The following is a 12564-nucleotide window of genomic DNA, read 5'->3' on the forward strand; positions in this document are numbered from 1 at the left end:
AAAGCACAAATTCAAATCATGAAGGGGGAGAAAAAAGAAGTCAGCCCATGCCATAATAATTCTAAAAGTTTCTTCAGTTGAAGGCAGGTTCATTCACTTCTCAAGCCTGAGGTTGAGAGGGTATAACCCTTTTTTGCATTACATGAAATAGCTTCTCAAAAAAAAAAAAAAGTTCCACACTTGCTCTACAGTCCTTGCAGTTAGCCTGGGAAGACAGTCAAGACACTCTGAAGAATACATTTGAGTGAACTGAATGACTTTAAAGGAAATCAGAAAATGAACTCCAGAGCAGTCATCTTCATAGAGATATTTATATTTTAATATTGCAGGAAATTTTGCTGCTTATCAAAGCTGGAAAGTAAAAGCACTGACTGGAGTTGAGTTTCCTGTCCCTTGGGAAAAGTCTTTCTCCACACATACTCAGTTTTTCATAAATTCTGGCTTGAGGTGAGCATTCTTTCTGGTGATTTCCACACTTTTCTTGCTCCTGACTGCACAGGTGATGCTTTACAAAGAATGAAAACTACCTAGTCTGGTCCTTTAGAAGCTTACACTCTAGTTCAGAAACTTGCAAGCTCTTTTATATCCACCCTAGACAGTACATTTTTATATCACAATTGAGCAGACACACACAAGAATATTTGCATTTATATTTCTCAGTTAAAGAACAACAGGTAACAATGAAATTTCATTAAAAATATTCAAATTAAGAGAAAAATCCTTCCCCTAATATTCTCTTCTTCTTTGTGATTGCATATTTACCATTAAGTAAATATATAAATCAGGGAGCAGAATGCATCTATATATCACAAATAGGTGTACATGCAAACAACAAACAATTTTAGAAGCACAATTAGATAACTAATTAGGTTGAAAATTAAGTTTCATGATTAACTAACTCCAGGCCCACCCAAGATTTCGTGAGCCTCTCTAGAACCTTCATGCTTTCTAATTTGCTAAGCAACACAAATTTGAAATTTTTATGTAAATGATTGCAACCTAATAGGCTTTGAAAATTAAAGGAGAGGAACAAATTATTTCTACCATTTATTGACTGTTTGCTCTGCGGTAGGCACTGTGTTGTACCCTTTACATACACTGGTTTTTTTAGGCTTGATATCAAGACCACGAGCAGGGAATATTAATTGTCTGTTTCATAGGTTGGAAAGTAAAGACTCAGAAATGTGAAGTGACTTGCTCAAGGTAAAAAATATTTTAGGTGCAGAGAAAGAATCCAAACTCAAGATTGTCTGGCTCTGTCCGCCTGCATGGCACCTGTCCCTAGCAGCCAATGGGTAGCAGATGGCCGCGTGTAAGTCATGCACACACATGCATCGGGTTGTGTTTGTAAAATAGGTATAAGCGTATTCAGCCAAGAGAAATCTCTGTCATGCATGCCCAGCTGAAAACCCCAGAAAGGGCAGCCTGGGAGACAAGAGAGGATGTGATAATAAATATTACAGCTGGCACATTCATTTCTTAAAGTGTGTCAACCTTGGCACAAAACTCTGTGGTTCAAGAACTTATGCCTCATGCAACACTTTTTTTTTTTGAGATTTTATACTTGTACCATGTGTAAGATTTCAGTTTTTCTCATCTTCACTCTCCCTCTCTCTGTGTCACATATACACACACACACAGAGACACATACTCCTAAACAAGTGCTTTACTGGACTCATTTTGAGTAAGGTGAGTTGTCATATTCTCTTAATGTTCTTTTTTCCTGTGGGATTTCTGGCTACCTCTTTGTTTTTAAAAAGGGATACAAGCTTGAAAAAGTCCTTGATTTAAAATGCACATTGTGAAATATTTCTCTTAAAAAGAAAAAAAAAAAGTCCTTATTCTGAACTCAATTAGCAACATCCACTAATTAATAGAAAGATTTGGATTTTATATTTTCTGGTTCCATCCAAAGTAGACTAGTCCATGGATAGGACCATGTTGTTACATCCAGGTAAATGCCACATATTCAATTCTAAATCTAAAGAATGTGCACCTTTGGATGGATTTACTCTTGTTCCTAATCACTAGAAGACAAAATGTGTTCCCCAGTTGATTAGAATCATTTGTGAATTTGCCCTTTCTATATTCTCTTTCTTTCTTTCTTCCTTCTTTCAGCCGTCCTTCCCGCCTCACCACTTGAGGGCTTAAAGAAATCATATTTGTAGACAAGAGAAGAACTCGGTTGGTATATGAGGGAGTAATTTAATTATGCAAAACAGGAAGATGCTCTTTATATTTGGTCTTCTGGGCTTGAAACAATGTCATTAATCAGACTCTCATAAGAGTTATTTCAGATTTTTCGAAACATCAGCTTTTTTGGTTTTGTTCCTCACATAAGTTTTAAACTCTTTTTCTACCTACCTTGTATTCAGCAAGTAAAGATTAGGAACTGTTGAAATCTTTACATTATCTTAGTAATGTGCCAATTAAAGAAGGTGTTTTATCCTGATTACAAAGATTTGTCTGAGGTGGCCACCACTTTGTTAAGGCTGTTTTGTGGACATCTTCATAATTAATGGAAAAGTCATTAGGAATTCAGTCTTTATTAACCCCTATAGCTGCAGGGGCCCATTTCATCTTAATTGCATTCATTTGGCACTGGCAGTATTATACAGCATAATCACTAATAAATGATCTTTTAATTTGTACCAATCAACGGAGCTTGCTTTCATGCCAATATTCCTGTTTCTTTGATGTTGACCTGTCTTGATTTTTGATCATTTGGGCTTAAGATGATTTACTGGAAAATCAATATCAATACCAGAACTGCTTGTATTCATACATCTGTGGTTAGGTTCTATTTGAGTGTATTTTGATTGAAATAAGTAGTGCTTGATTACCCATTCAGATGAGGGGGGAAGAAAGCATAATCAAATTGGGAAATCTGGTACTGTATTCTTATTCAAAGGAAAATAATTAGAAACTGTAGGGAAACTGAAGATTCGGGAGAGCAGTAGCGGTAACACTTCAGATGCCACTAATTAAGCAACTTTGTCCGCCACCTCCTAAAGGCCTTCACCAATGGAGTAATATGCTATTAACCATTAGCAAGGCCAATGGGGGCTTTGGTTACACTTGTTAATGGGAAACCCCGAGACAGTTTCTCTCATTATCCCCCTGTCAGCACTGTCTCTGCAGTGTAAAGTGGTCGTCATTGTTCTGTGGGTCAGCTAACCAGAAACCAAGCTACTGTAAAGAAACATTCTGCAGCTAATTGAAAATGACTGAAAAATCCCCTTATCATCTAGTCACCTCTCTTTATTGGTGTAACAATGGAACATATATGGACTATGTGGGGGAAAAGGAAAGTTCAGGGTATGACATTGAATTTTCCCTGACTAATACAACTACAAAGAAGTCTTTGAAGATAATTTCAGGGGAAAAATCCACTCACTTTTTTTTTTAAGATAATGACAGCCAGACAGAAGTTAGTGTAGAGTATTACATTTGCTGTGCTGAAGAGTACTTTATGTTTATATGATTCCCTTCACTAGAGGAACTCAAAGCTTTTCCCATGAAACTGCTGAAATCCTCATTATCCTAATGAGTGAATGGCACAAAACAGGAAAAGCCACAAGGAACATGAAGCTTAATCACATATTCTAAGCTATACTCTCTTTAATGCAATTTAGTATAAGGTATATCTCACTTGAAGTAATTCAAAACCTGGAAAGGCATATTTGTAGGGGAAAAAACCAAATCAGGTCTTTTATACAAGAAGGGAAGAGAAGAAGGAATGGAATAATTGCTATGTTTAGAACAGTCTTTGCTTTGCAGATGCTTTCAATTCATTGTTCTCCTTAAATTGTAGGATTTCAGAATGCTTAAAATATGGTTCAAACAAATAGTCAAGGTGACAGACAAAATGTGAGGATCACATATCTTAAGGAGTGCTTAATTTGGGTATCTTAATTTGGAAATGGAAATTGTCTATTCCATCATCTCCAGAAAGATGCAGCAAGGGTCCATGTCATGGCAGGCAATTGCTCTGTTTCAGGCAAGGTTATCAGGCACTGGAGATACAAAATGAATTAGACATGACACTTCACCTTGATGAATCCCAAGTCTAACAGAAGAAATAATAACATATATTTATAACTATATTACAGTGTAGTAACTGAAACAAATTACATATTGCAAACTATAGGCAGTAAAAAACCATATCATACACAGAGGAAAGATAACTGAGGCAATCTGAAGGGGTGGGGGAAGTTTCTATGGCGATCAGACAATGTCAGTTGAGTTTTAAATGATGAGGAAAGATGGTGGAACAGGGAGTGGTCATCTTTGAGCATATTTCATGGGCATGATAAGCAAAGAAGAGAAACACTAAGGATATGTTGTAAGCAGAGTAGCACAGACAAACCATTCAATAAGGCAGAGAATAGAGAAAAAAGAGGTTGGAGAGGTAGACAGACACCAGATTCCTGCCTCCTCTGAATTTATCCTATAAGATATGAGAAACAGAGGAGTTAGCTTTGGATGTAGATAGATCACTCTGGCCAAGTGGAGGGCAGATGTTCTGAGAAAAAGACTAGAGATAGATTATTAGTCATCATCCTGTTTCAGTGATCCAGACAAGAGATGAATGGAGTTTGAATTGAATAGTAAATGCAGGAGACATCAGTTTACAATAAGAAACCATTCAAGAGAAGTGTGAGTAAGATCCTTGGGGAGGATGTCTGAAATAAAAATAGGAGTGTGCTGAGAATGGAACAGGGGCATCAAAGTCCTACAGGTAAGTAAAGAAAAGGAATTCGAAAAGGAGTCAGAGAAAGACAATTGGAAACAGAAGAAAAACAATGAATATGAGGTATAACAAATTCCAGTGAAATTAAAGACTTTCACATAGAAAAAGTAACCACTCAGGTAATAAATAAAGGGAAAACTACATTCAAGCAAAGTCTTTATAATATTTATTGCATTTAGTCTCAGGGTTTATTAGTAACTTAATGAGAATAATTTTATCTTTTAGAGAGTAAGACCTAAAGTTATGGCAACAAAGAGATGAGAATGATAGGTACAGATGGACAAGTCTTTAAAGAAATTTATTAAAAGCAAATCAGTCTCATCCAGTTGCTAGTTTTGAATCAAGGGGACACTTTATAGGATGAGAGACTTGAATGTGTTTTCAGGCTGCTGAAAAGACTCTGACAGTACAATACAGAAGAGCTGAAGATCAAGCTAAGAAAAGGGATAAAGAAAAACTGAAGTGCTGGGAAAAGAGCAGTTCAGAGGGTAACATAAGAACCTAATCATAATGGGTGGAAAAAGAAATAAGCCAGAGTGGATAAAACAGATTAAGAAGGCTTCTGTAAAATCGAATTGCTGGTAAAAGTAACAAATAGAAAGATCTGAAAGGATGGGAATGATCATGCATGATTGCTAAGTCGCTTCAGTCATGTCCGACTCTTTGTGACCCTATGAACTGTAGCCCACCAGGCTCCTCTGTCCATGGGATTCTCCAGGCAAGAATACTGGAGTGGGTTGCCATGCCCTCCTTCAGGGGATTTTCCTGACCCAGATATTGAACCTGCATCTTTTATGTCTCCTACATTGGTAGGAAGGTTTTTACCACTAGGACCATCTGGGAAGCCCATGGGAATTATCATTAGGAGCCAAATCTTTTCTGGACCTTTGAAAATGGTCTGCTAAGTTCCTGGTAATGCAGGGTTGATTTGTAGACCTCAAAGGAATTTAGATTAATTAGGCCAGTCCACTTTTCTTGACTTCACCCAGGCTTATCTAGATCCCCTGAGATCTAAATCTCTAGAAGATTCTAGACGAAATGGGCCTCCCACATCAGAAATAACTAAGAACCAATAACTGTAGATTGTCACATTCTACACTGTTTTCTAAGTAGTTGCAATCCCACCCCCTCAAGTAAAAATGTCTGTAGAAAGGTTTTAAAACAATTGTTTAGTTGCTAAGTTGTGTCCTTTCAACCCAATTAGCAGGGTTTTTTCTTCTTTTTTTTTTCTTACTGAAAGTCTTCGCAGAGCCTTTAATAAGCTCATGAGCATCACGATTCTTCAAAAGGAGAATATAATCTGTAGTTTCCAAGATTTATTAGATGAGAACACATTTTGATCCACAGAATTAGTTTAATAGATTGCCGAGCTGATGGGAAACACTGCACTGAGCTTGCATTGAACAATAACATCTTTTGGTTTTAAATGCTGGATTCTTTCAGTTTAGCTTTAAATTTAAATTTGAGTTAGTGAGGTAGAGCAAATTAGTTAAGATATCTATTAGTCATGTTTCTTAATTACGTATGTGCTGTGAACTATGTGCATCCATCCACTGCATTGGATGCTGAGAGGTAGGGAGCAAGGATGTTTGAGTTGCTCCTAGGCGCCGGGTTCTGGCCTAGGTGGAAGGGAAAGTGGACAAAGCATGGTTTGTATACCCAGAGTGCTGACTGACTTTCCTTCTCAGTATACACGCTTTCTGTTCTAGCCCATCTCAGGACTTTTATCATAATATTCTTTTTTGTGAAACCTTTTTTCTGCACATTTATTCTTCCTAGCATGAATGAGCAGAGAAAGCGATAGCATCCCACTCCAGTACTCCTGCCTGGAAAATCCCATGGATGGAGGAGCCTGGTGGGCAGCAGTCTATGGGGTCGTGAAGAGTCGGACACGACTGAGCGACTTCACTTTCACTTTTCACTTTCATGCATTGGAGAAGGACATGGAAACCCACTCCAGTGTTTTTGCCTGGAGAATCCCAGGGATGGGGGAGCCTGGTGGGATGCCGTCTATGGGGTCGCACAGAGTCGGACATGACTGAAGTGACTTAGCAGCAGCAGCAGCAGCATGAATGAGACGTCTGTGTGTTCTGCATCTGTTTACTTTTAATTGCCATTCATGTTCTTCTGGTGTTGAAAAGAACAGGTCCTGACTTTGACTATATCTTCTCATCTGATTTTTTCCTAGACTTCACACCTTCAGGTTCCAGTCAGTCCTCAGACTTGCTGTCTTCAACCTTGTCACATTTTGAAGTCCAGCAATATCTTCTGCAATTTCTTTACTGTGACACAGTCTCTGAAAACCACCATCAACTAGTGGTCCCACTTTCTTACACATGTGCTCTAATTATCTAGATACAGTTGTCTTTAAAAACACTTTTTAAAGTTCTATGGAAAAGTCCTCCTGCATTTTTGAGAGTATATGTCTAAAATATATTTCAAAGTTCTGACTTTGTTAGTAACAAAATCAAGACTTTGCTATTTTTAAGTTAATGCTTTTAAATGTTCCTTTTAAGAGCTTGATTAAAAATTATGCTGTTAATTGAGATTCATTATTTCCTTCAATTTAATAAGGTCTCATCTGAGGTTGCATTAAAAATATGGCACTACCTCACTGATAAAGTTCTTGAAAATGTTTTTTTCCTGTCACTAAAAAATATATTACCATCACTGTTACTGAAAAAGTTTTTAGTGTACAAAAGACCACACTTTGCTAGCAATTTCAACAAAATCTGATTTCTATCCATGCAACATTTTCCTATTATCTCTTTTGATATTTAGGATAAATGTGAATTAAAAATCAGGGAAACCACCCAGCCATACACTTCCTCAAATATGTAAAATAAAACCATCACAAAACTGAGACTTCAGCCATTTGCCTTATGAGAACACTTCCCAATAATGTGGAATTGTTTAAAACAAACAGACAAAGCAGAAAATATCAACAAGACAAAAACAAAAACTATTATTAGTGGATACTCAGGCAAAATGAAGCATGGTTTTATAAATTAGGGATTAAGGTGAGTTTTTTTTTCATGTATGTTTATGCTTTTGGATTTCTGATCTTTTTGATATGGCATTTAAAAAAGCAGGACAGAAATGTGTTAATTTTTTTCATTCATTTTATTTATAGCAGCTTTATTTTGCCATATATCATTTAACCAGACAACAAGCCCACATAATACACTCAAAACTCTCAGGTTCACCAAAAGCCTCTAGAGAACAAGGTAGGACACGCTTCTCCCAGGTTTCCCCATGCAAAGCAGACAAGTTGTCACCTTGCCTCATCTTCTTGGAGAGAGCTGCTCACTTAATTACTTATTTGCCCCCTGCCTGACCAGTGGAAGAATAACCTTTCTAGGGCATTCCTCCGCAGTTTTGTGTGATTTGATCTTTCTTTGGTGACCTGGGCCATGCCATCCCAATAAGAGAAGCAGCAGCAAATTGAAGTCAGATACTTATTGGAATGAAACTCTCATTTTAAGAAGAAATTCAGATCTATTTAGCTTGACCTTGGAACTTGAATTAAATCTTTAGACACTCAACTTTCTCCAGGGAAGTGTGAGGTTTATATGAATTCGAGTGTATTAAAGCTAGTCTGGCTCTGATCTACGTACCAAGTTGGTTAATTTTTCATTTAAAGGACAAAGGGTTTCACTGGAACTAATTTAACTGACTTAATTTGTGATATTCACATGCCAGTTTATATTCTAAACCAGAAGAGGTTTTTTAAAACCATTAACATGTCATTAAAAAAACATAATACGTTCACTGATTGATGTTTTGGAGGCAGCCACAGTTGCCTATGGCTGGGGACTTCTGACACAGTTCATTTTTTGCCTTTGCTACTAACCAATTGTGTGACCCAGTATGAGGTGCTTCACCTTTCTCTGATTCACTCTCTGACTAATAAACTGAGGTTATAATAACTCCCTCTTCTATCTTTCTCAAAGGGGTATACTGAGAATTACCAAGTTAACAGTCCTTAAACACATCAAAATGATCAGTTAAAAGGCAGTATATTACGACTTTCATGTTATGGAAATATATTTGAAATTCATTTTTTATTACCAGAAAATATTACTGCTCTGAGATTTAGCACATAAGTAAATATAAAAATTAATTAGCTTGTTTCGTACTTTATCTGCTAATGGATATGGATTTGTAAAGAACCCTGAATTAACAAAAACAAAAAAATCAAGTGCACATGTGAACATTATATTTGCAATATTTCTTCCTAATTAATCTTTTCCATATTTTTTTTTACTGTTCAAAACTTAACGAGTGCCAGAAACTTCTCTTGATTAACCCTACTTCACTCTATCTCTCTTGCACTTTGTTACTCAAAATTCAATATTTACATTCATTTTATTCTATATGAGCTTTGTAAGAGTTTTAAAATGATTTCCTATATTGTTCTTTCCTCTTATCAACTTATATTATCTCTATCTCAGAGCCTGAGTACCTATTTCCTTAACTTTCCCACAGTACTGCCATTACAAGATCATAATAACACTGCAAGAGAAATAATGTTTGCTAATCACACACCAACAGGGCTGGAGTTGGAATTTGATAAGTGGTTCCTTCCTCATCTTATTTTTTACCTATTTTTATTAAAAATCAGGGATTACATCATATATATAAAGCAAATAGACACTTGTCTTGAAGATACTTACAAGTTCACATGTGATTTTGTTACACATAAATGATGTAAATTTTTACACAATCTTGTTTGTCATTGTATTGTCAATAAAATAACCCCAAAATGGTAATTACATTACCAATTGAAAATTATAGTAATATTTACTAGGATAAATCTGGATGCTTTTAAAACAATGAAATATTTGGATACTGGAAAGAAAGGAAATTATAAGAGGAGGAAATTGTGACATTGGGTAGAGAATGATAGAAGCACAATGATATTTTAATTTTCAAGGGATAAATTTAGTACCATCTAATCTTACATTTGATGTTACTTGTAGTAATGTTTCTGATTTTGTTGTTGAAAGTTTCAAATCTCACAGTTTTTAGAGACACAGTTTTTGCCTGCCTGATTCCTTATGGAAGCAGTGTTTCTTTGGCTCCACCTAGCATGGTCATCATCGGAGAAGGCAATGGCAACCCACTCCAGTGTTCTTACCTGGAGAATCCCAGGGATGGGGGAGCCTGGTGGGCTGCCATCTATGGGGTCTCACAGAGTCAGACACGACTGAAACTACTTAGCGGTAGCAATCTTACATAAGATAAATGATTAGTATTATTTTAAGTATCTATAATGTAAGTTCTCAAACATTCTTTTCAAATGGAAGGAAAAGTAGAAGACAAAACCTCTAATTAATGTACAAGTGTGATTGAAGGAGACATCTTATAGCACCTTCAGTTCAGTTCAGTCACACAGTCAAGTCCAACTCTTTGCAGACCCCATGGACAGCAGTATGCCAGGCTTCCCTGTCCATCACCAACTCCCGGAGTTTACTCAAACTCATGTCCATCGAGTCAATGATGCCATCCAACCATCTCATCCCTCTGTTGTCTCCTTCTCCTCCTGCCTTCAATCTTTCCCAGCATCAGGGTCTTCTCCAGAGTCATTTCTTTGCATCAGGTGGCCAAAGTATGGAAGTTTCAGCTTCATCATTAGTCCTTCCAATGAATATTCAAGACTGATTATCCTTTAGGATTAACTAGTTTTATTTCCTTGCAGTCCAAGGGACTCTGAAGAGTCTTCTCAGACTCTTCTCTCAGAAGAGAGAAAAGCTCTATAAAGAGCTTTCTTTATAGTCCAACTCTCGCATCCATCATGACTACTGTAAAAACCATAGCCTTGACTAGATGGACCTATGTTGGCAAAGTAATGTCTCTGCTTTTTAATATGCTCTCTAGGTTGGTCATAGCTTTTCTTCTAAGGAGCAAGTGTCTTTTAATTTCATGGCTGCAGTCACCATCTGCAGTGATTTTGGAGTCCAGGAAAATAAAATCTGTCACCGCTTCCATTGTTTCCCTACCTATTTGCCATGAAGTGATGGGACCTGATGCCATGATCTTAATTTTCTGAATGTTGAGTTTTAAGACAACTTTTTCTTTCTTTTTTTTTTTTTTTACTTTTATTTGCATTTATTTTTTGCGGCATTTATTCCTGGGCCATAAGTTTTTGTTTCTTCAGTTTCTTCTGGGATATCTTTTTCTTCTGTGCAAACTTCTCTTCTGGTTTAGGAACAATCTGTTCTTTTTCAGTAAGGATCATCTCAATGTGGCAGGGCGAGCTCATGTAGGGGTTGATCCAACCGTGAGCTCTGTAAGTCCTGTGCCGCATCTTGGGGGCTTTGTTCACTTGGATGTGCTCAATGACCAGAGAATCTACATCTAAGCCCTTAAGTTCAGCATCACTCTCTGCATTTTTGAGCATGTGTAGTAAAAATTCAGCACTCTTTTTGGGCCACTAACCCTGTGTCCAGCCCCACTGTTTGGCCTGTGCACACCTACCAACTCCACCGTTGTAACGACGGAATGGCACATATTGCTTCTTCAAAGTGACATCCTTCAGATACTTGGTGGCTTTTCGGATATGCATACCTGGGCAGTTTCACGAGTGTTCTTAAAGTGAACATGAAGATTTGAACCTCTTGATTTGCATGATTTTGTGGGGTTTTCTGGGTCAAGTGAATAGTGCACCATTTTTAGGGGTCACCTCAGGCCGCTTACCGGAAAAGCCAAGACAACTTTTTCACTCTCCTCTTTCACTTTCATTAAGAGGCTCTTTAGTTCTCTTCATTTTCTGCCATAAGGCGCCTAGTACATCATGTAATTATTTTTTGCTTTGCCTTTTTAAAAAAATTTATTCTCTGTGTGTGTTAGTTGCTTGCTGCTGCCACTGCTAAGTCGCTTCAGTTGTGTCCAACTCTGTGTGACCCCATAGATGGCAGCCCACCAGGCTCCCCCGTCCCTGGGATTCTCCAGGCAAGAACACTGGAGTGGGTTGCCATTTCCTTCTCCAATGCATGAAAGTGAAAAAATAAAGTGAAGTCGCTCAGTCGTGTCCGACTCCTAACGACCCCATGGACTGCAGCCCACCAGGCCCTTCCGTCCATAGGATTTTCCAGGCAAGAGTACTGGAGTGGGGTGCCATTGCCTTCTCTGATTAGTTGCTTAGTTGTGTCCAAATCTTTGTGACCCCATAGACTGTAGGCTGGCAGGCTCCTCTGTCCATGGAGTTCTCTAAGCCAGAATACTGAAGTGGGTTGCCATTCCCTTCTGAGCCAGGGATCTAACCCAGGTCTCCCACGTTGCAGGCAGAAATTTTACCGTCTGAGCCACCAGGAAAGCCCTATTTTAAGTTTATTGCCTTATTATAAAGATCTAAATAGAACAGAAAAATATTTCTATGGTTAAATAATAAAAGAAATGACTGATGCTCTTTATTTTGTCACCAGAATCCTTGGAGAATTTTTTGAGAGTTCGCTATTCAATTTTAAAAAAGAAAGGGAGCTCTCAGACCACAGCCCTGCTCCCAGTTTTCTGTATCCAGTTAGTATCATGGGTCTATCTTCCCTCAAGGTGAAGGGAACAGTCCCCAAGTCTGTAGCTCACAGCACGAGCTTGCTGTACAAAGTTTAAAATATACTTTTGTTCCATAAACATCATAAATATCAGTACTGATAAGACAGAGATAAAATGTATCAGAGTATTATTTCAAAATAAAGGGGCAAGGGTCATGCTCCAATTCTTGCTAACTCATTTATTCTGAAATTCATTTACTTCATAAAATTTGGAAACTTATTTGCACAAAATTGGGCAAAGCAGTCTCTTATCTTTTT

The 12564-nt window shown here is 37.5% G+C and overlaps 1 pseudogene; it reads right to left on the reverse strand.

Moving 5' to 3' along the window:
• Window positions 1–10879: 10879 nt before the first annotated feature.
• On the reverse strand, window positions 10880–11463 carry LOC102396545 (annotated as a pseudogene).
• Between the last annotated feature and the right edge of the window lie 1101 nt (window positions 11464–12564).

The sequence above is a fragment of the Bubalus bubalis genome, chromosome 10, assembly GCF_019923935.1.
Source record: "Bubalus bubalis isolate 160015118507 breed Murrah chromosome 10, NDDB_SH_1, whole genome shotgun sequence".
Classification (NCBI taxonomy): domain Eukaryota; kingdom Metazoa; phylum Chordata; class Mammalia; order Artiodactyla; family Bovidae; genus Bubalus; species Bubalus bubalis.